A 25008-nucleotide genomic window follows, 5' to 3' on the forward strand; every position below is an offset into this window, starting at 1 on the left:
TAATCCCTTTCGACTATTGACAAGGGCACTAGCCCTTTGAATTTTCAATCAAATGAGCCGTTTTTGAAGTTTCTACAACATCGCTTTCTATAAAAAACATTATATGCCCCCAGGGCATAACTTACACCCCTTGCCCTAAGGGCTGTGGGGGACTGTCCTCAAAAACATAATTTCTATCTGGAAATCAACTAAGCTGAACAAATCGCTATCTCAAAATCCTGATTGGATGTGTTTCGGGAAATGGTGGGCGTGGAAGGGGTGTTAGTCCCCTTCCAATCACTTTCAACTATTAAAAACGGCACAAGCCACTCACATTTACAGTTGAATGAGCCCTTTTCGAAGTTTCTACGACAACTTCTTCGATACGAAGCGCTCTGCTCTAAAGTAAAAAATTTACAAATAATAAATTGTGCAAACATCGTTCTTAAATTCCCCCAGGGCATAAATTAAAACCCTTGCCCCGAGGGTTTTGGGGGAGTGTACTCCTCTTTACTTAGTCCCCGTTTCTTGACTCGTTCTCGAGTGTCCCCGTTCTTTACTTAGGCAGCGCGATCGCGCTGCCTATGATTTATACAACAACTTTCTATATAAACCTTATATGCCCCCAGGACATAACTTACAACCCTTGCAGTGAGGACTCTGAGGGGGGTATCATCCTAAAAGACCTAATTTCCAGAAGTTTGAACTGCGTTGAACAAAATGGATATCTCAAAATTTTGATTGGATGTGACTGGGAAAATAGTGGGCGTGAGAGGGGCGCTAGTTGCTAACCAATCACTTTGAACTATTAAAAAAGGCACTAGCCCTTTCAATTTCCAATTGAATGAACCCTTTTTAAGTTTCTACAAAAATGCTTTCAATAAATACCTTATATGCCCCCAGGGCATAACTTACAACCCTTGCCCTGAGGGCTAGGGGGTTGTCATCCTTAAAGACCTAATTTCCAAAACTTTCAACTATGTTGAATAAAATCGCTATCTAAAAATTTTGATTGGATGTGTCTGGGGAAAAGGTGGGCGTCAGAGGGGGATTAGTTGCCCTCAAATCCATTTCGACTATTAAAAAGAGCACTAGCCCTTTGAATTTAAAATCGGATGAGCCCTTTTTCAAGTTTTTACGACAAAGATTTCAGTAAAAACCTTATATGCCCCCAGGGCATAACTTATAATCCTTACCCTGAGGGTTGTGGGGGAGTGTCCTCCTTAAAAATGTTTTTTCTATCTGGAAAACAACTACACTGAACAAAATAGCTATCTAAAAATTTTGAATGGATGTGTTTTAGGGAATGAGTGGCGTGGGGGGGGGGCTAGGTGCCTTCCAACCAATTTCAACCATTATAGACGGCACTAGCCTTTTGAAAATCCAATTAAATGAGTACGTTTGGAAGTTTCCACGACAACGCCTTTTATAAAACCCTACATGCCCTCAGGGCATAACTTACAACACTTGCCTTGAGGGTTGTGGGGGAGTGTCCTCCTCAAAAAGATATTTTCTATCTGGAAATCAACTACGCTGAATAAAAAAGCTCTCTCAAAATTTTGATTGGATGTGCTTGGGGGAATGTTGGGGGTCGGAGGGGGGGGGGTGGGGGCTAGTTGTCCTCCAATCACTTTTGACCATTAAAAAGGGCACTAGCCCTTTGAATTTCCATTCGAATGAGCCTTTTTGAAGTTTCTACAACAACGCATTCTATAAAAACCTTATATGGCTCCAGGGCATAACTTTAAACCCTTGCCCTGAGGGTTGTGGGGGAGTTTCCTCCTCAAAGATGTATTTTCTATTTGGAAATCAACAACGCTGAACAAAATGGTTAACTCAAAATTTTGATTGGATGTGTTTGGGGGAATGATGGGCGTGGGGTGGGGGCTAGTTTCCTTCCAATCACTGGGCTCAGTTGATTTTGCCAAGGGTAAAGAACGATCTGGGTACAATGTGTTTTTTTTTCTCCATACCCCGGCACTTCGTATCGAAGGAGTTGTCGTAGAAACTTCGAAAACGGCTCGTTCGATTGGGAATTGGAGTGGCTAGTGCCCTTTTTAATAGTCGAAAGTGATTGGTGGGCAACTAGCCCCCCCCCCCTTTAAGCCTATTATTCCCCCAAACACATCCAATCAAAATTTTGAGATAGCCATTTTGTTCAGCGTAGTTGATTTCCACATAGAAAATATGCTTTTGAGGAGGACACTCCCCCACAACCCTCAGGGCAAGGGTTTTAAGTTATGCCCTGGGGGCATATAAGGTTTTAATAGAAGGCGTTGTCACAGAAACTTCAAAGCAGGCTCATTTGATTGGAAATTCGAAGGGCTAGTACCCATTTTAATAGTCGAAAGTGATTGGAGGGCAAATAGCCCCCCCCCCCGCCCACCCTTCCCCCAAACACATCCAATCGAAATTTTGAGATAGCCCTTTTTTCAGTGTAGTTGATTTCCAGATAGAAAATATGTTTTTGAGGAAGACGCTCCCCACAACCCTCAGGGCAAGGGTTTTAAGTTATGCCCTGGGGGCATATAAGGTTTTTAAAGAGGGTGTTGTTGTAGAAACTTTAAAAAAAAGTATTTTCGATTGGAAATTCAAAGGGCTAGTGCCCTTTTTAATAGTCGAAAGTGATTGTAGGGCAACTAACCCCGCCCCCCCCTGCCCATCCATCCCCCAAACACATCCCATAAAAATTTTGAGATGATCATTTTGTTCAGCGGAGTTGATTTCCAGATAGAAAATATATTTTTGAGGAGGACACTCCCCCACAACACTCAGGGCATGGATTATAAGTTATGCCCTGGGGGTACATAAGGTTTTTATTGAAATCTTTGCCGTAGAAACTTGAAAAAGGGGTCATTCGATTTGAAATTCAAAGGGCTAGTACCCTATTTAATAGTCGAAAGTAATTTGAGGGCAACTAACCCCTGTGAGTTTGACCTTAAGTCAAACTCAAAACGAGAAAAAAATAACATAAGTTGGGTGCAAAACCCCTGTGCCTTCCCAAGGCAAGAACAAAATTAGCACTTTACTGAAAAAATATAAATGTTTTTACCTTTATAACTTTAATAAATCAAATAATATTAACATTTTGATTACTAAATATCAGTATATGTATATTGAACTGACAATGCACATTAATTTGTATTTTTCAGCAAAGTGCAAATTTTGTTCTGGCTTTGGAAAAGCATAAGGGTTTTGCACCCAACTTATGTTAATTTCTGCTCGTTTTGAGTTTGACTTGGTTAATTATTGTAATTTCTGTTCGTTTTGGGTTTCATTTATTTGTCGATGCTGATTTGTGGTAGTTTCACGCTTGGTAGATTATTTGATTTTATTTTAGCTCATTTTTTGTTTAATGGAGTTCTTTACTTTTCTTTGAAAAACTTATTTTGTGGAAAAAGTTTTTTTTAATTAATTTTTGTTCGTTTTATATTGACATAGTCTTTTCAGGAAAAAAGAAAATATTACTTTAAATCTTTTCTTAAGACTTTATAGGTTGGCCTGCTATTTGTATGCTGGAGAAAATTTTTCAGCCATTTTTAACAACATACACCCTTTTAAAAATCTGGACACAAATAGTGCTGTTTAATTTAGTTTCATACCTCCTCTAGTTGACCTGAAATGGAAAACTTGATACCATTCGCAAAAAAATCTTTTTACTTTCTTTTTTTGATGGTATAAAATTACGCTTTTTTGTTTTGGTTAAATTTTAAGTGCATAATTGGGAGGGTTGGTGCGGGAGGGTGGGTGTGGAAGGGGGATTAGTTGCCCTAAAATCACTTTCGAATATTAAAAAGGGAATCAGCCCTTTCTATTTTCAATCGAATGAGCCCTTTTCGAAGTTTCCACGACAACTCCTTCGATACGAAATGCCCTGGTCTAAACAACAAAAACAACAAAAAATAATACATTCTACCCACTTCGATATTTACTATAAAAATGTAAAGCCTTCTAATTACTTTTGAGTATTAAAAAGGGCACAAGGCCTTTCGATTTCCAATCGAATGAGTCCTTTTAGTAACGACAGCGCTTTCTATAAACACCTTATATACCCACAGGGCATAAATTACAACCCTTACCCTAAGGTCTGTTAGGGTGGTTGTCATCCTCTAAGACCGAATTTCCAGAACTTTCAACTACGTTAAACAACATGGCTATCTCAAAATTTTGATTGGATGTGTTTGGGGAAATGGTGGGCGTGAGAGGGACGGTAGTCGCTCTCCAATCACTTTCAACTATCAAAATGGCCCTAGGGCTTTCAATTTCCAATCAAATGAGCCCTTTTGAAGTTTCTACGACAAAACTTTCAATAAAAATCTTACATGCCCCCAAGGCATAACTTACAACCTTTGCCCAGAGTACTGGGGGGGGGGAGTGTCCTTCGCATATACCCAAGATCTAGAATATTCAGCTACTTTGAACAAAATGGCTATCTGAAAATTTTGATTGGATGTGTTTGGGGGTTAGTTACCCTCCAATCACTTTCGACTATTACAAAGGGCACTAGCCCTCTCAATTTCGAATTGAATGAGTCCCTTTTGAAGTTTTACGACAACTCTATCTATAATTAATATTGGTGAGTGATTCCCGATTTATGACATGTTTGATGAATAACACCATAAAAAACAAACAGAACTAAAGATTGTTTGCCTTCTGAATTACGCTTCATTGACAATGATATTTGTCAGAATCAAAAGTTTATGTCTGGGATTTTTTTTTTTTTTAAACTAAAAATGAGAGAACACAAGAATTTAAAAGCAAGAGGAGGACGGAAGCAATTTAAAGTGTAATAATTTAGTCCTAAAAAATTTACATGCTGAATAATATAATTTTAAACATAAAATTAAGATAATTGAATTTCCTTTACTATTATTTCAAATAATAGAAGACAGAGCTTCACGTGACGGTACCGCTAAATCATAAAAAACGCAATAGCGCTGTCTAAGTAAAGAACGATGTTAGCACAATGTATTATTTATTTAATTTTTTGGTTTCTTTTATACCAGAGCACTTTGTATTGAGGGAGTTGCCGTAGAATCTTCGAAAAGGGCTCATTCGATTGGAAATTGGAAGGGCTTGGGCCCTTTCTAATGCCGAAAGTGATTGGAAGGCAATAATCCTTCCAAGCCCACCATTTCCCCAAACACATCCAATCAAAATTTCGAGATGGTCATTTTGTTCAACGTAGTTGAAAGATCTGGAAATTATATCTTTGAGGAGGAAACTCTCCCCAGAGCCCTCAGGGCAAAGGCTCATTCGATTGAAAATTCAAACAGCTAGTGCCCTTTTTAATAGTTAAAAGTGATTGGAGGGCAACTAACCCCAATCTCACACACACCATTTTCCCAAACGCGTGCAATAAAAACTTTGAGATATCCATTTTTTTAACATAGTTGAAATCCCTGGAAATTAGGTCTTTGAGGATGCAACCCCCCCCCCCAACAGCCCTCAGGGAAAGGTTTGTAAGTAATGTCCTGGCGGCATATAAGGTTTTCATAGAAAGCGTTGTCGTAAAAACTTCAAAACGGGCTCATTCGATTGGAAATTGAAAGGGCCAGTGCCCTTTTTAATAGTTGAAAAGCGATTGGAGGGTAGCTAACCCCCCTCTAATGCCCACTATTTCCCCAGACACATGCAATTAAAATTTTGACACATCTATTTTGTTCAACATAGCTGAAAGTTCCGGAAATTAGGTCTTTGAGGATGATACCGCCCTCAGAGCCCTCAGGGCAAGGGATGTAAGTTATGCCCTGGGGCATAAAAGGTTTTATAGAAAGCATTGCCACGGAAATTTATAAAAGGGCTCATTTGATTGGAAATTGAAAGGGGTAGTGTCCTTTTTAATAGTCGAAAGTGATTGGAGAGCAACTAACCCTCCTTTCACGCCCACCATTTCCCCAATTACGTCAAATCAAAAGTTGGAGATTGCCTTTTTGTTCAACGTAGTTGAAAGTTCTGGAAATTATGTCTTTGAGGATGACAAACCCTCCACATCCCTCAGGGCAAAGGTTGTAAGTTATTCCCTGGGGTCATATAAGGTTTTTATTGATAGCGTTATCGTAGAAACTTCGAAAAGGGCTGATTCAATTGAAAATTGAAAGGGCTAGTACCTTTTTTAATAGTCGAAAGTAGCTGGAAGGCAACTAACCCCCCTGTCATGCCCACCATTTCCCCGAACACGTCAAATCAAAATTTCGGGATAGCCATTTTGTTCAGTGTAATTGAAAGTTCTGGATATTAGGTCTTTGAGGATGACACCCCCCCTCAGATCTAAGGTTAAGGGTTGTAAATTACACCCGGGGGCATATAAGGTTTTAATAGAAAGCATTGTTGTAGAAACTGTACAATTTCAATTGGAAATTGAAAGGGCTAGTGCCCTTTTTGATAGTCAAAAGTGATCGGAGGGAAACTGAGCCCCGCTCAAGCTCACCATTTCCCCAAACATTTCCAATCAAAATTTTTAGATAGCCATTTTTTCAACGTAGTTGAAAGTTCTGGAAATTACATCTTTGAGGATGACATCCCCCTCCAGCACTCAGGGCAAGGGTTGTAAGTTATGCCCACGGGGCATATAAAGTTTTATAGAAAGTGTTGTCGTAGAACCCTCAAAAAGGGCTCATTTGGTTGGAAATTGAATGGGCTAGTTCCCTTTATAATAGTTAAAGGTGATTAGAGGGCAACTAACCCCCCTCTCACGCCCACCATTTCCCTAAACAAATCCAATCAAAATTTTGAGATAGCCATTCTTTTTCAACGTAGTTGAAAGTTCTGGAAATTATGTCTTTGAGGATGACAAAACCCCATACCCCTCAGGGCAAGGTTGTAAGTTATGCCCTGGGACCATACAAGGTTTTGTAGATAGCGTTGTCGTAGAAACTTCAAAAACTGCCTCATTCAATTGGAAATTGAAAGGGCTATTGCCCTTTTTAATAGTCGACAATAATTGGAAGGCAATTAACCCCGCTCTATTGCCCTTTTTAATAGTCGAAAATAATTGGAAGGCAACTAACCCCCCTCACACGCCCACCACTTCCTCAAACACATCCAATTAAAATTTTGAGATAGCCATTTTGTTCAATGTAGTTGAAATTTCTGGAAATTAGGCTTTTGAGGATGACAACCCCCTCCCCAACAGCCATCAGGGCAAGGGTTGTAAGTTATGCCCTGGGGGCATGCAAGTTTTTTTTTATAGAACGGGTTGTCATACAAACGTCAAAAAGGGCTCATTCGATTGGAAATTGAGAGGGCTAGGGCCCATTTAAATAGTAAAAAGTGATTGTAGGGCAACTAACCCCCTCTCACGCCCACCATTTTCCCAAACATGTCCAATCAAAATTTTGAGATAGCCATTTTTTTTAAATGTAGTTCAAAGTTCTGGAGATTATATCCTTGAGGATAACAAACCCCCCCCCCCCCCAGAATACTTAGGGCAAGGGTTGTAAATTATGCCCGGGAGGCATATAAGGTTTTTATAGAAAGTGTTGTTGTAAAACTTCAAAAAGGGCTCATTCGATTGGAAATTGAAAGGGCTATTCGATTGGAAGCATTTGATTCAATTTGAGCATGATCCCCTCCCCCCACAACCCCCAGGGTAAGGGTTCTAAGCTATGTCCTGGGGGCATATAAGGTTTTATGGAAATTGTTGTCGTAAACACCTCAAAAAAGGCTTATTCGATTGGAAATTGAAAAGGCTAGTGCTCTTTGTAATAGTTGAAGGTAATTGGAGGGCAACTAACCCCTTTCTCACGCCCACCATTTCCCCAAACACATCAAATCAAAATTTTGATATAGCCATTTTTCTTTCAACGTTGTTGAAAGTTCTAGAAATTGTGTCTTTGATGATGACAAACCCCCCACAGCCCTGAGGGCAAGGGTTGAAAGTTATGCCTGGGAGGAATTTAAGGTTCTTATAGAAAGCGTTGTTGAAGAAAAAGGGTTCATTCGATTTTAAATTGAAAGGTATAGTGCCCTTTTTAATAGTCGAAAGTAATTGGAGGGCACCCACCATTTCCCAAACACATCCACTCATAATTTTGAGACAGCCATTTTGTTGAACGTATATTAAAGTTCTGGAAATTAGGTCTTTGAGGATGACAACTACCCCACAACCCTCAGGGCAAGGGTTATAAGTTATAAGCTTGGGGTATATAAGGGTTTTATAGGAAGTGTTGTCGTAGAAACTTCAAGAAGGACTCATTCGATTGGAAATTATAAGGCTAGTCCCCTTTTTAATAGTGGAAGGTGATTGGAGGGCAACTAACGCCCCTCTCAAGTGCACCATTTCCCTAAACACAGCCAATCAAAATTTTCATATAGCAATTCTGTTCAACATAGCTGAAAGCTATGGAAATTATGTCTTTGAGGAAGACAAATCCCCAAAACCCCTCAAGGCAAGGATTGAAAGTTATGCCCTGGGGCCATATAAAGTTTTCATAGATAGCTTTGTCGTAGAAACTTCAAAAAGGGCTCATTCAATTGAAAATCGAAAGGGTTAGAGCCCTTTTTAATAGTCAAAATAATTGGAACACAACTAATCCTCCTCTCATGCTCATCATTTCCTCAAACACCTCTAATCAAAATTTTGAGATAGCCATTTTGCTCAATGTAGTTAAAAGTTCTGGAAATTAGGTCTTTGAGGATGACAAACCCAAAACAGCCCTCAGGGTAAGTGTTGTAAGGTATACCCTAGGGACATATAGGGTTTATATAGAAAGGGTTGTCATAGAAACTTCAAAAGGGCTCATTTGATTGGAAATTGAAAGGGCTGGTGCCGTTTTTAACAATCGTAAGTAATTGGAGGGCAACTAACCCCCCACTACCGCCCACCATTTCCCCAAACACATCCAAGCAATATTTTGAGATATCCATTTTGTCCAACGTAGGTTAAAATTTTGGAAATTAGGTCTTTGAGCATGATATCCCCCCCCACCCACAACCCCTAGGGTAAGGGTTGTAAGTTATGCCCTGGGGGCATATAAGGTTTATATAGAAATTGTTGTCGTAGAAACCTAAAAAAGGGCCTATTCGATTTGAAACTGAAAGGGCTAGTGCCCTTTTTAATAGTAGAAAGTTATTGTAGGGCAACTAAACCCCTCTCACGCCCACCATTTGCCCAAAAACATCCCATCAGAATTTTGAGATAGCAATTTTTATTTCAACGTAGTTGAAAGCTCTAAAAATTATGTCTTTGATGATGAACCCCCCCCCCCCCCAACAGCCCTCAGGGCAAGGATTGTAAGTTATGCCTGGGAGGCATATTAGGTTTTTATAGAAAGTGTTGTTGTAGAAACTCCAAAAAGGGCTCATTCGATTTGAAATTGAAAGGGATAGTGCCGTTTTTAATAGTCAAAAGTAATTGGAGGGCAGCTAACCCCCCATCCGCGCCCACCATTTCCCCAAACCCATACAATCATAATTTTGAGATAGCCATTTTGTTCAATGTAGATTAAAGTTCTGGAGATTATGTCTTTGAGGATGACAACCGCCACAACCCTCAGGGCAAGGGTTGTAAGCTATTCCCTGGGGGCAGATAATGTTTTTATAAAAAAAAATTCGTAGAAACTTCAAGAAGGACTCAATCGATTGGAAATTTAAAAGGCTAGTGCCCTTTTTAATAGTTGAAGGTGATTGGAGGGCAACTAGCGCCCCTCTCAAGCCCACCATTTCCCTAAACACCTCCAATCAAAATTTTCAGATAGCCATTTTGTTCAACGTAGTTGATAGTTATGGAAATTATGTCTTTGAGAATGACAAACCCCCCACACTCCTCAAGGCAAGGATTGTAAGTCATGCCCTGGGGCCATATAAGGTTTTCATACATAGTGTTGTCGCAGAAACTTCAAAAAGAGCTCATTCAATTGGAAATTGAAAGGGTTATTGCCCTTTTTAATAGTTAAAATAATTGGAAGGCAACTAATCCGCCTCTCACGCCCACCATTTCCCCAAACACATCCAATCAAAATTTCAAGATAGCCATTTTGTTCAATGTATATGAAAGTTCTGGAAATTAGGTCTTTGAGGATGACAATCCTCACACAGGTCTCAGGGTTATGGTTGTAAGTTATAAAATAGGGGCATATAAGGTTCTTATAGAAAGGGTTGTCATAGAAATTTCAAAAAGGACTCATTCGATTGGAAATTGAAAGGGCTAATGCCCTTTTTAATAGTCAAAAGTAATTCGGTTTTAATAGAAAGCATTGTTGTAGAAATTGTACAATTTCAATTGGAAATTGAAAGGGCTAGTGCCCTTTTTAATAGTCGAAAGTAATTGGAGGGCAACTGACCCCCCTCTCACGCCCAACATTTCCCCAAACACATCGAATCAAAATTTTGAGATAGCCATTTTGTTCAATGTAAATTAAAGTTCTGGAAATTAGGTATTTGAGGATGGCACCCCCCCCCCTCAGCACTCAGGGCAAGGGTTGTAAATTATGCCCTCGGGGCATATAAGTTTTTTTTATAGAAAGTGTTGTCATAGTAACTTCAAGAAGGGCTCATTCGATCGGAAATTGGAAGGTCATTATAATAGTTAAAGGTAATTGGAGGGCAACTAACCCCCCTCTTACGCTCACCATTTCCGTAAACAAATCGAATCCAAAATTTTGAGATAGCCATTCTTTTTCAACGTAGTTGAAAGTTCTAGATATTATGTCTTTGAGGATGACAAAACCCCCACACACCTCAGGGCAAGGTTGTAAGTTATGCCCTGGGACCATAAAAGGCTAGTGCCCTTTTTAATAGTCAAAAGTAATTCAAGGGCAACTAACCCCCCTCTCACACCCACCATTTCCCCAAACACATCCAATCAAAATCTTGAGATATCTCATTCGATTTGGCTCATTCGAAAAGGCTCATTCGGTTTGAAATTGAAAGGGCTAGTGCTCTTTTTAATAGTCGAAAGTAATTGGAGGAAAACTAACCCCCCTCTCGGGCCCACCATTTCCCCAAACACATCAAATCATAATTTTGAGATAGCCATTTTGTTCAACGTAGATTAAAGTTCTGGAAATTAGGTGTTTGAGGATGACAACCCCCACAACCCTCAGTGCAAAGGTTGTAAGTTATGCCCTGGGGGCATATAAGGACTTTATAGAAAGTGTTTTCGTAGAAACTTCAAGACGGACTCATTCGATTGGAAATTTAAAAGGCTAGTGCCCTTTTTAATAGTTGAAGGTCATTGGAGGGCAACTAACGCCCCTCTCAAGTCCACTATTTCCCTAAACACATCCATTCAAAATTTTCAGATAGCCATTTTGTTCAACGTAGTTGAAAGTTATGGAAATTATCTCTTTTAGGATGACAAACCCCCATATCTCCTCATGGCAAGAATTGGAAGTTATGCCCTGGGGTCATATAAGGTTTTCATGGATAGAGTTGTCGCAGAAACTTCAAAAAGGGCTCATTCAATTGGAAATTGAAGGGTTATTGCCCCTTTTAACTAACCCCCTCTCACGAACACCATTTCCCCAAACACATCCAATCGAGATTTTGAGATAGCAATTTTGTTCAGCGCAGATTAAAGTTCTGGAAATTAGGTCTTTGAGGGTGACACCCCCCCCGCCAACCCTCACGGCAAGGGTTGTAAGTTATGCCCTGGGGGCATGTAAGGTTCTTATAGAAAGTGTTGTCGTGGAAACTTCAAAAAGGGCTCATTAGATTGGAAACTGAAAGGGACAGTGTCCTTTCTAAAAGTAAAAAGTAATTAGAGGGTAAATACCCTCCCCCCTCACGGCCACCATTTCTTCAAACACATCAAATCAAAATTTTGACACAGCCGTTTTTTTCAACGTAGTTGAAAATTCAGGAAATTATGTCCCTGAGGATGACAACCCCCACACAGCCCTTCGGGCAAGGGTTGTAAGTTATGCCCTGGGGGCATATAAGGTTTCTATAGAAAGGGTTGTCGTAGAAACTTCAAAAAGGATTCATTTGATTGGAAATTGAAAGGACTAGTGCCCCTTGTAATAGTAGAAAGTGATTAGAGGGCACCTAACCCCCTCTTACGCCCACCATTTCCTCAAGCACATCCAATCAAAATTTTGAGATAGCCTTTTTTTCAAGGTCGTTCAAACCTTTGGAAATTAGGTCTATCAGGATGACACCCCCCCCCCTAAGTTCTCAGGGCAAGGGTTGTAAACTATGCCCTGGGGGCATATAAAGTTTTTATCCATAGTGTTGTCTTAAAACTTCAAACTGGGCTTATTCGATTGGAAATTGAAAGGGCCCTTTTTAATAGTTGAAAGTGATTGGAGAGCAACTAGCCCCCCTCTCACTCCCACCATTTCCCCGAATATATCCAATCCACGTTTTGAGATATCAATTTTGTTCAACATAGATTAAAGTTCTTGAAATTAGGTCTTTGAGGATGACAACCCCCATCCCATAACCCTCAGGGTAAGGGTTGTAAGTTATGCCCTGGGGGCATATAAGGTTTTTATAGAGTGTTGTCGCAGAAACTTCAAAAAGGGCTCATTTGATTGGAAATTGAAAATGTTAGTGCCCTTTTTATTAGTTGAAGGCGATTGGAGGGTATCTAAACCCTCTCTCACACCAACCATTTCCCTAAACAAATCCAATCAACATTTTGAGATAACCATTTGATTCAACATAGTTTAAAGCTTTAGAAGTTGTGCTTTTAAGGATTATAAACCCCCCACACTCCTCAGGGCAAGGGTTGTAAGTTATGCCCTGGGGCCCTATAAGATTTGTATAGATAGTGGTGTCGTAGAAACTTCAAAAAGGGCTCATTCAATTGGATATTGAAAGGGCTGGTGCCCTTTTTTAAAGTCGGAAGGGTTTTGAGGGTAACTAATCCCCCTTTCACGGCCACCATTTCTCAAACCACATCCAATCAAAATTCTGAGATAACCATATTCTTTCAATGTACTTGAAAGTTCTGAAAATTATGTCTTTGAGGATGATAACCCCCCCAGAGCCCTCAGGGCAAGGGCTGTAAGCAATACCCTGGGGGCATATGAGGTTTTTATAGAAAGGGTCGTTGTGGAAACTTCAAAAGGGGCCATTCGATTTGAAATTGAAAGGGCTAGTGCCCCTTGTAATAGTAGAAAGTGATTGGAGGGCAACTAACCCCCCTCTTATGCCCACCATTTCCCCAAACAATCAAAATTTTGAGATAGCCATTTCATTCAAGGTAGTTTAAAGTTCTGGGAATGAGGTCTTTCAAGATGACACCTCCCCCCCCCCCAAGGCTCTCAGGGCAAGGGTTGTAAGCTATGCCCTGGGGGCATATAAGGTTTTTATAGATAGTGTTGCCGTAGAGAGTTCAAACTGGGCTTATTCGATTGGAAATTGGAAGGGCCCTTTTTAATAGTCGAAAGTGATTTGAGGACAACTAGCCCCCCTCTCAATCCCACCATTTCACCGAACACATTCAATCAGAATTTTGATCTGGCCATTTTGTTCAACGTAGTTGAAAGGTCCGGAAAGTATGTCTTTGAGGATGACAAACCCCCCAGCTGCCTTCAGGACAAAGGTTTTAAACTATGCCCTGGGGGCATAGGTTTTTTATAGAAAGCGTGGTCTTAGAAACTTCAAAAAGTGTTCATTTAATTGGGAATTGAGAGGGCTAGTGCCCTTATTAATAGTCAAAAGCTATCGGAGGGCAAATGCACCTCCCCCGCCTATCAGTTCCCCAAAAACTTCCTATCAACATTTTCATGTAGCTATTTTCTTGAACGTGGTTGAAGGGTCCAGAAATTATGTCCTTAAGTATGACAACCCCCCGCCCCCCAGAGCAATCAGCGCTAAGGTTGTAAGTTATGCCTTGGGGGCATATAAGGTTTTTATAGAAAGAGTTGTTGTAAAAACTTCAAAAAGGGTTCATTCAATTGGAAACTGGGGGTTATTACCATTTTTAATAGCCAGAAGTAATCGGAGAGAGAATCACCCCCCCCCCCACCGCCCCCCAGCACCCATCATTTCCCCAAACATTTCGACATGACCCTTTTTTTTAACTCTGTCTCACAACTTTATTTTTAAACAATAAAAAAATTTAGCGTAAAAAGCGAGGCGTTGGGGAGGGGACAGCCCCTTTCATATGCGGAATAATTACTGTTCGTTTTAATTTTAATATCGCTCCTTACTTTTAGTTAAAAAAAAACTAGTTTTTTTTATTTAATTGGTGTGAAAGAGAGCCAACCAGGCTTTAAGCTCTTATGACAGGCACAAATTTGGACATAACAAAGAGTAAATACAATGTCGGGTAAAATGTTATTGACGTGAGGACTACTCTCAGGGTTATAGAAACTTCACTGTGTGTGGTCTAGTTATTGAAAAAAAAGGATGTACTAATTAAGAACATCTGAAACTATATCCAGAAAATGAGTGGGTTTGTTATCAATAAGGAACCCTGCTCATTGGGGGGAGCATTTTAGGAGTTTGAACAAACAAATAAAAAATTATCAAAGGTAAAGAGCAAATCTATGTCTTGAGCAGCGCAACAAAAAACTGCCAGAAATTATAATATAGAATGAACTAAAAGTTATTAGACTTAATAAAAAATTAAATCAATAATGAACTTATGTACCAAAAGTAAAACTGATATTCAATTCAAACTCAAACGAATAGAAATTAGTTATAGCGAGTGCGATTCGTGCTCTATTGAAAGCAGTATATATCTTAAGCAATTTCTCTTTTATCATTACAACATTGAGTAATAAATTGATTAACGAAGCCTGTAAAAAATTAATGCGAATATATTTTGAAATATCAATCTAGTTCCATCAGGCTGATATACACTAAAGTTCCATTAATACTTTCTTCATTAAAAAAAAAATCATTTTCAAAATATTATTTAGGTAGCATTGTTCTATATGTTTACATGAAATAGACCGAAAAAGAAGAGTTTATAGGAGTTTTATAGTTAGTTTTTATAGGACCATATCAGTACGGATCTAGGTATTACTCCAGGGAGTACATAATTTATGCATGGATTATTGGTCCACTAACGGGTCAATGACACCATTTTCAAGGTCAATCATGGGCTGTTTCTATGTGTATTGACTCTGGGACGAAGTCTGCACATGCGCACTGAATACTAACGGGGCAATGTATATCGAGGACAATAAGCTGTATCGCTAATTGTACATGTGCAAAATTATTGTTGTAATTATACAATAAAATTGTTGCGAAATCGAAAATATCCCTTTCTTTTTGTTAGATTAAGTAGAACGATTCATGGTCAATCTAGAGTCAGCAGTGAGAGTGATAGGATTGAAAAATGAATAAATTTGAGAAAAAGAGAATTAGATCGAATCTTGTGATTATGGAAAAACATTTGATTCTGGATGATAATTTTCTCGAGTTATCCCTTCAACAAAAGATATTCACACAGGGAACACTTGACAATATAATGAAAACTGATTCTCCCGCGTTGGACTTTTGTATGAAGCTTTGTCGATGTGACTCAAATGCTTATACTCAATTTATTGATATATTAATCTAAACAAAGCAGAATAACATCGTGGATATACTTTTGAAAACATTACCATAGATTCAATGTAGATGGCTCCCCCTTCGAAAGAGGTAGCGTCACAGAGTTACTCCTCTCCCCATTCCCCCACTGAATTTATCGAACGAGGATCAGTTTCCTTTTAGTTGTGAGAGAGTTGACATAGTAAACCAAAAATGTTCTATACATGTCCACTAGGCATGTACACTCTTGGCAATTGGTCATCATGTGAGAATTGTACAATTATAGATGACTATAATAAAAAGTGCAAATTATGTAATCCATGTAAATTACATAGAGGATATGCAGTACAAATTAAAGGATGTAATTCATGTCTTGAAGAGATTTGTGACTCTCAACCTAAAGGACATCTATGCTCCAATTGCCACTATGACAAATGTAATCAGTGGGAGAATACTTACCCCGGTATGATTGGAAAGAACCCCAAACGTGATTTTAGTTTATTTCTACGAGATTGGTATCGTCGTGGTTTTAAATTATTTCGGGAGGAAGAATCAGGTCTACGATTCAAATGTTGGGGTAACAAGACAATTTGGTTTCTACGTTATCGTTATAACGACACTGCCTATTATGACTATAAACCTAGTGATTTTTATTTAGCAGTTACTGAATGTGATTCAACATTGGAAAACACTGTATGTGATATTGCTTCAAATAGACAGATTGAAACATATGAATTTCACAATATGAATGTAAATAGTATCATTGACTATACAAAGAGATATGACAAGAGTGAAGTTACATTATAATGTAGAAAATGTGACCCTGACTTTGCAGCCAATCAAGATCAATATAAAGTGAATTCAAATGATCTACCAGCATTAGTGCTTCCTCACAGTTGCCTATACACCGAAGAAGAAGAAATCTAAAGTAAAGAATAAAGACCTTATTGTATACATTTTTCATTTACTAATAAACAAACACACACATTTCTTAAGTACTTTACTCGTAGGACACTAAAATCAATATTATACAGGCCTGAGAGGATATTTTCTACCATAAAGTCGTTCAGACGTGGATTGTCTATATAAATGTTGAGAAACTGCTTTTAAGTATAGCCGCAACATCTGAACACAAAATATAGTCGCGCATGGAAACCACAGCATTTAGTCGTCAGAACCTGCACTCTTTTCTGATTTTGAATAATAGTTTTCTCACTGCTCTCAATATAGTTGCTGATGTGTGGAGTGTAGAATGTATAGGGTAGACCAAGCGGATCAAAAAATTCAATCGTCTTCATTGTTTGAAAGATGCACAGCCAATGGTCAGTATTCACAGTCAACGGACTGCTATTGACAATGATTAGGGTATTGTTGGCACTTTGAATTTTTCAAGAAAGTCAGAGGGTGGACAATAGGATCTGTTTTTGGACATGTAGGGGTCCATATTAAATACATTGAATATTTGACTGGTGTTCATAGCGCCAAGTCTAGTAGAACACTGCCTTCGGGAGTGATTTCCCAATGGGTTTCAAATTGATTTAGCGAGATTAGTGCGATACTCTCAGCTAATGGGTCGGCAAATGTACACTCCAAACGCACACTCCCCGTTCGTACTATACTCATATCCTGGGTTCCAGACAAATCCAATACAATGATACCATGTGTTTTAGCAAACATTTCTTCGGTTATACCATTTTCAAATAGTTGTGAATCATGATCTATGGTTTGCATAGTCTACTCATAAAATGTCCTATAGAATTTATCAAAGGACAGATTGTAGAGTGGTATTCCATTTACTTTGCAGACAAGAGACGAAAGCCCAAACATTTCAAATTTATGTGGACATCCAGTCCACGATCCTATTGCACTAGCGCTTTTTACAAATGCCAAGGCTAATTTTGACGGAATTTCGCCATTGATAAAGGATGAGGCGGTGAAGGTACGTGAGCCTTTGGCAATATGACGTTGATTGGTGATTGTATGAGGAACAAATAGTTTAATATTATTCCCAATGGCTCTCAGTTTTTCCACTGCCAAAGCAACAGAACTCATAACCAGTTGTTTGCGTACATGTAGTATTGCCGAGGTATGGGAGAGCGTTACATTAGGATTGACAACAAGTTCCTTTCGTAAAATGAAATTGGATGGTGCAAGTGTCAATTTTATATCCACTTTAATATTGGGTGGTAGCCATTGGGGTATATTAAATATTTCATGATATATTTTTCAAACTAGATATAATTTACTAGTTGCAACATTTTTAGTACATCTGTACTATCAGTATCAGTAATGTATTCATATCCATTGGAGGTGCCTCTCAATTCCTTGTATGACTTGGGTGTCATCAGCATGAATTGCATACAACTTGTATAATTTGAGAGATTGTTGCTTATGCTCACCAGCGCGCCATTTATGTAGACAGTGATTTGAAGAAATAAATTATATAATACACAATTTTCATGTGATATTCCATTCGCAAGAACAGGCAATGTATTATCGGATTTCCGGACTTTCATTCGTAAATCTATAAATGTTGAAGACTTTCCATAAGGTAGTCTTCATTGGAATAAATTTGAAAGTGGATATTGTAGGAGAGGGGTTGTTGTGGATAAAATTTTTCATAGTATCCATGTTTTACGCTCACATCAACATTTTCTGCATTGAATAGATTTAATGATAAAGTGATTGAAGTTGGGAATCCATATGTGGTAGATATGTAATCTGAAGAAAGGAAATCTAGTTGCAATCTAACAATTCTCTTCCTGGGGCTTCTTCTTCTGTTTACTCTAGGTGTCGTCTATTTCGTCTATGTCGTCTAGGTGTCGTAAATTTGATGGTGGGAGAGATTTTCGTCAAAAATCACTGTTTTATTCAAGTCATTGTAGAGAGGATCGGAAACATTGGACATAAAAGTCACATAAAAATCATTGGGCATTGTCAATATCTTCAGCAGCAAACTAAGAATCAAAATCAGAGTTGTATCTTAGCCAGCGAAAAAGCAACTTCTTTTACCCTTGCGAGTACGATTCTTTAATATCTTTTCAATTTGATAAATTTCACTAGTGTTTCTAAGTTTTTGTAGTTCGTAATCATAAAAACTGCCGAGAATCTCATCATCTTTGGTGTCTCGCAGTCGATATGTCGTGGGTGTAGTTTATAAGATTATGGACACGTTAAAAAGTTAAGTGCTCCATTAATAATTCCTCATTTCAAAAATATTGGTGTTTCTATTTATTCGATCAGTGACGCCCACAACGAATTTCTACGTCACATTTTTGTTTTACTGGAACACTGATTTAGAAAAATGTAAATGTATTCTCATTGCTGTGAACATCCCTTGGTTTTATATTAAACAAGGATCAATGTGATCGATGGTTATATATTTCCATTATTTTATCTAAATCATGAATAAAAGCAGCAGTATTTTTCAGGGTACAATATCTTGAAATTAATAGACGAATCGTTCTTATCAATCGTTCAGCTAATGCAGCCTTAGTTTTGTATTATATTTCAATAGAATCTTTTGCACATGAGGATTAACAAATTCACTACCGCGATCCGATTGAATTTTTCTATAGCAATCCTGTTCAAGAATACTTTCTAAAGCATGAGCAACTTCAACACCTCTCTTTGATTGCAATGAAATGGCATATGCATAGCGACTAAAGACACTGATTGCTACTAGAATATATTTATAGGGTGTATTCTGATGCCGTTGAATCTCATCTAGAGTTAAGAGATCAGTTCGCAATATATGCAGAGGGAAAAGGCTTTAGTTTGCCGATATTGTTTGCCACGAAGCCTGCGATTCCGATGCAATGTGTAACTCTTTTGCTTTTTTTTAATGTGCTGCCATCTATGTCAGAGGCAACTTTAGAAAGCGTTGTGGGGGAACTTGGACTTCCCGCTTCACCAATATTTTCATAAACACGTTTTAAAACTTTAACCATTTTGAACGCAAACACGTAGTGTAATGTCCACTCCCCTTTTGAGCACTGGAGGGTAAATCAATACGTTTTCGCTTTTGTCTAGCAGCCACTGGTGTTATCAAATCATTGCTGCTGCTGCTATTATTTTCCAATATTGAATCATCTTCTTTTTTAAATGGTGTTGGCATTGTTGGAGGCCTATATTCTCTTAGTTTCTTTAGAATTTGCTTATGGCCAATAAGACTTTTGGAGAAGTTTGATGCATTTAGAAGTGTGTATAGATTATTGTCAAATGATAAAAGTCCTTTACGACTCGTAAACATATCACAAATTAAATCAACTAGATTATAACTTATTCCCTGATTCGTTTCCCTGTGCTATCGACTTGAACTTGATGATCACCACCACCAGTTTGCAGCATGATATATGCTAATACTCTGTTACTCTGTTCTCGATAGGTCACTGGCAAAAGGTTTCCAATTGATGTCACTATGGAATTCAATTCCTTCTCCTTTAATTTCACTGCTGTAGAATCTTGAGGAGGTGTTTCCTGTTTAGGGGGATCTGTGGCGACGGTGGCGAGTCTCTCACGATAAGGTCTATGTTTGTCCACACGTCGCAATGCATCTTGAAGTAAAACTAGCTTTTTATCGTCCTCAATAATTTCGTCATTAGTGAATTTGCTTATATTGTCTTCAAAATGTTCCACGGGCGAGAGGACAAGTTCAAATGGCGTCAATTTATAGGGTTTAGCCATCTAGAGAAAACTGTTTACAAGTCCTGCAATTATTGGCAGTAAAAATGCAAAAGAGCTACCACCCGCTCTGAGGAGACGTTTTCTTTTAAAAATTTTTCCTTTGTTTTTGCAAGCCAAGGCACGTACAGTGGAACGATGTTGCTTTGTCTGTTGTCTAACACCTTCTGGCAAGTGTACATTGCCCTCAGTTAAATTTAAAAAAAGTTCAGATATTAGATTTATGAAATCATTGTCAACACCATGTTTGAGTATGGCCTTCCTGAGTGGAGGTTTTGAAGTGCCTAAGATGGAAAATAAATGCCGTTGTTCGTGTAGTTTCTTCAGTGTAATGACGGCAACTAATAGCTTTTTCCACTGTTCACTGGAAGATATACAGTAATTTCTTTGTCGAAAATATCTGTGACTACACGTAGATCCTCGGGTGTATTCTGATTAAGATCTAGCAAAATGTACCCATAGGGCTTATTTGTTGCCTGAGTGTACGCTGACAGGAGAAATTTTGGAACGCCTGGATATATTTGCTTATTGAGAGTTATTAGCGAGCTAGAATCACGAACAACTCGGTAGATAATATAGATGGTGCAATTCAAAGCAAGGGTTCTCATACATTTGCTCTGATGAAAAAGATTGTGTAGAACTAGGGTTATGGAAATGTGTTCATGATGAGAGCGAACAGTAAACAGCTGTAGCATTTCCTGTGAGAGCTATTAAATTGATTCAGCCAAATCATCAATAATCAGCTATGAGTCTGGTTCAATACTATTGAAAACATCAAGTCCCCGTATGACTTGTATTGGCATGGATGTGGCACTGGCTTTTATTTGATCATAGGACTCCAGCCAAATACTATAGCAATAATAAATTTTCTTTGGTTTTTCCAAAATCATTTTATTACAATTTTGAATTATTTTAGCTAAAAGTGTATTTTTCCCAGACATTGATGGGCCCCACAGAAACGACCGGAATGGTGTTTTAAATTGATACATACTACTGCAGTTGACAACAGTCGGAATACAACTAACTGTAAACCATTCTTGTCCAATGAATAAATAATAATTTTCCCATAGATCTATCTAGTACAAGAACAACAAAAACAATAGCAACAATTGCATTTATTAACCACAACACTTTTATAACATGAATAGCACACACTATTTGTCCAACAAGAACAACAGCATTTATTAACAAAAACACTTTTCTGTACAGCAATAATAGCACTATTTGTTCAACAAGAACAACAACAGCATTTATTAACAAAAACACTTTTTTATGTACAGCAAGAACAACATATTTATAAACAAGAACATCAACAACATTTTTCATTTATTAAGAAAAACACTTTTTTTACAGCATGAATAGCACACAAACTATTTGTACAACAAGAATAGTACACATACTCTTTTATAACACCTAAAATAGCAATAGCACTATTTGTACAACAACATTTTTCACAGAAAAAAAAACAACTTACAACACGAAAACGAATAGCACAGTTGAACACTGTGAATTTAAAGGATACCCCCCCCCCCCCGATCCCCGGGACCCAAGGTCCGAAGGCCGGCCACGGGCAGGACCCTCTACCCCCCGGGGATCACGGGCCGAAGACCGGACGCGGGCGGGACCCCCCCCCCGGAAAATCGCGTGGAAACTCTGTATACAATAGTCGCTGCTGTAGCAGGTTAGGTTAGGTTTGAGCATTTAAGTTAATTTATCAGGTTAGGTTAATTTATCCAGACCAAGTTGGTTGCGAGAGTCTACACATTCAACCCGGTCTGAAATTAGATAGTGGCCGTGGGGGAGTACTTTTACAAAATTCTCGAGCCCAAAGACCATGTCAGATATACATGACATGGCATTCTTTTCATCTCTAACAGTATAGTTTCTATACTTCAGAGATCAAATTAATAGCACCTTTGCTCTCGGCACAAGGAACCACTCTACACAATTTCTGATGACGCTCATGTTGAAATTATCTTTTACAAAATGTTTAGGCATCCCTTTACACGCCTGCTTTATTTCTTTGTCGTGTGTTTCTACAGAATAAACCTTAGGACCGGGGAACACTCCATTGGATATTAAATCGCTCCCCGTCTCTGATTTTAACATTAGTAGCTGATTGGGAGCTTGACGTTTCACCAACTCGGGGTAGATGGATGCATTCCAGTTAGTGAAATCCATCCGTGAGGTGATGTGCACCCGTTTTTCTAAATCATTTAATAAATCCCCGGTTTTTACTTTTAATAGCAGAGAATCTGTATCCCCATAATAAACTTGAACCTCCCCCTCCTTTGGCCAGTGTACCTTGCACACATTGTAGAAAAAGGACAACATGAGCTTTTTGGAAATTTCCAGTATTGAACTACCTCCCGCTATATTCTTATTCAGTACAACCTTTCTTTTTTCCTTTGTAGAAGAACCATGTTCGGCTCTATGCTCATGAACGATGTAAAATTGGGGTAGGCTATCATTCGTGCACATTCTTGGGGGCAGGTTACGACGTCACAACGGGATCTGTTCCGTACGCTTTCACACATTTTGCCAAACGTTGAATTTAAAATGAGCTTGTACATTTCCTTTTCAACTTTACTTTTGGCCTGAGACCGTTTAACGACAAAAGTGTCGATAAACGTCTTCAAATGAGGTTTCTGACTGAATTGTTGGGCCCTATGTATTTTTATGATCTTTAAGCGGTTGTTTATCATCCAGCTCAAAAAAACGTAGTAAACAATAATACTCTGTTTACGGTCAAAATCTGCATTCTGTTTCTATTTGGAGGGGGTCCAGTGCATGCCCATATCATAAGCCAAAGATCGATCGTATGGGCTCAGCGATTCCTTGGTCACTGTTCGATTGACACAAGAAAATACAAAATCCTTGACAGAATCATGAAGTTCCAATGGTATGTGCCCATCAATTTCAAAGAACCATCCTTGTGGTCCATTGTCCTCGACGGTGTGAATTTCAGGGATCTCACAAGGATTCTCAAGCCATTTATAGTTTCCAAACGGCAAAGAGTAGTGAGACATTGCCGAGGGGTATAATGAGTTCATGTCAAGGAAAACTGCATTTGACTTTACAGAAGTGTCTTGTCCACTTGGATCTGTTGTTAAACCGCGATCCCCATGAAAAACACATCACCTCCTCCCCTCATCGATCTTTCTACAAAAAGGTGTTGATCTACATCAATGATCAACCCTATTTCCTCCCTACTAATTTTTTGAATCAAGTCCATCACCAAATGGGGTGTCGAAAAATAATAACCTATATCTAATCCAAACTCTGAATAATTTTGGTCTGTGTTCTTACAGACAATATCTAAAAGAGTTAAAACGTCACTGGCCAAGTACAGTCTACAGTAATCCCACCCATTTTTACAATTACTCTCAGCCCAAAACCTCTCAGGAAATTCATATTCTTCGGCAATACATTTACTATTGGTGAGTGAATTATAGAAAGCTTCAATTGGAGGTAGTTTTTCCTAACTTAACCGAGCGCCAGAACAGTAATGGTTGCATGCATATATGCCCTTACAGGTCAGTAGGTCATACATTTCACTGTCTGGAAAGTACTGTTTAAGCAGAGGAAAACTATCAAAATTGTCGTGTTTCTGCACTTGAATCAATTGACTCAATGCCTTGGGGAAAAAACTAAATGAATCTAAAACCGGATTTTATTCCAGCACGTATGCCAATTGTTCACTACCAGCCATTTCAACTCAAGAAGAACCAACTTCTCTGCTGATTTGGGGATAATATCGTAGGAAAGTGAATTGTTTACCCATGGACTATTTACTCCCCCTCCCTCCCTGTGCATACGTGCCAAAGCCTGTAAAATAAATTTTAAATCATAATTTGAATTGTGAATGATAACTGGTGTAAAAAACTGCTGGCTTACATTCACATTGCACGATTGATGTGCTAAACTTCGAAAATTACTACCCCCTGACGATATTTCCTGCCACAAGTGATTATGGTCACTGACTTTCCCCTTCCCCCCTCTTTTCCCCCTAGTCCCTTTCCCCTTAGTCCCCTCTTCAAATTCCCGCTTATAAACCCAGCATATTTTTTTATTTTTAATCACTAGACGATCCTCTGCAGACAGCAACATTGGATAGTGGGTATTTCTTAAACCAGAAATAGCTCCATTTGCAGTGACAATTAATTTGATCAATGCCTTGATCATGCACTCATACTCATCCAACGTGTAGACTATTTCTAACAACTGCATTGTGTTAGATTTGTCTCTTTGCGCGTGGGCATAGGAAACCGCAATAGTTTGATGTTCTTTAATTCGATTCGGAAATCGATGATCGTTCACATCCACTAACCTAGCTTCACAATCTAAAGAGATTTTATTGCTTTGCAGGAGGTTATTTTGAAAATGTTTAAATCTTAAAATGGCCCTGTCACCCAAAACTGTTTCCACTGATTGATAGCCATGTCGCCTACAATGCTTCATATGATTCTGTAGCTTTAAATCACTACAAAATTGTGACAGGCATGTTGGACAGTAGAAACGAACACCCCCACCCCTTTTTAACCTTCCCCAGAACTCTACTGATATCTGTAATTGGGTTGAAATGGCCAATTGCATCGGGTTCACTAGGTGGTGTGTACAAAAACCAAACCCAGTGCTTCACAAATTCAATTGACGCGCCCCTTACTGGGAACAACACTCCCTCTTTATTAGAACGTGCTCCATCCTCAAATTCAGTTTCGTATTGGATCACAGTAACGCCGATATTTAAATGGGCATTGGCCCGTTCAAAAATATCAATGGATCTTAGCGTTACTGGGAATTTTCCATCAAAACAAGTGAAATCAAAAGAGGGAAAATCGGATCCCACTTACCCATGTACAGCCCAGTATTCTAAATTTTTCTTTGTAACATCATCTTTCAAAGGTCGGAAAG

Source organism: Artemia sp. Qi Xiang Cuo, chromosome 1 (assembly GCF_049724085.1).
Source record: "Artemia sp. Qi Xiang Cuo chromosome 1, ASM4972408v1, whole genome shotgun sequence".
Taxonomy (NCBI): Eukaryota; Metazoa; Arthropoda; class Branchiopoda; order Anostraca; family Artemiidae; genus Artemia; species Artemia sp. Qi Xiang Cuo.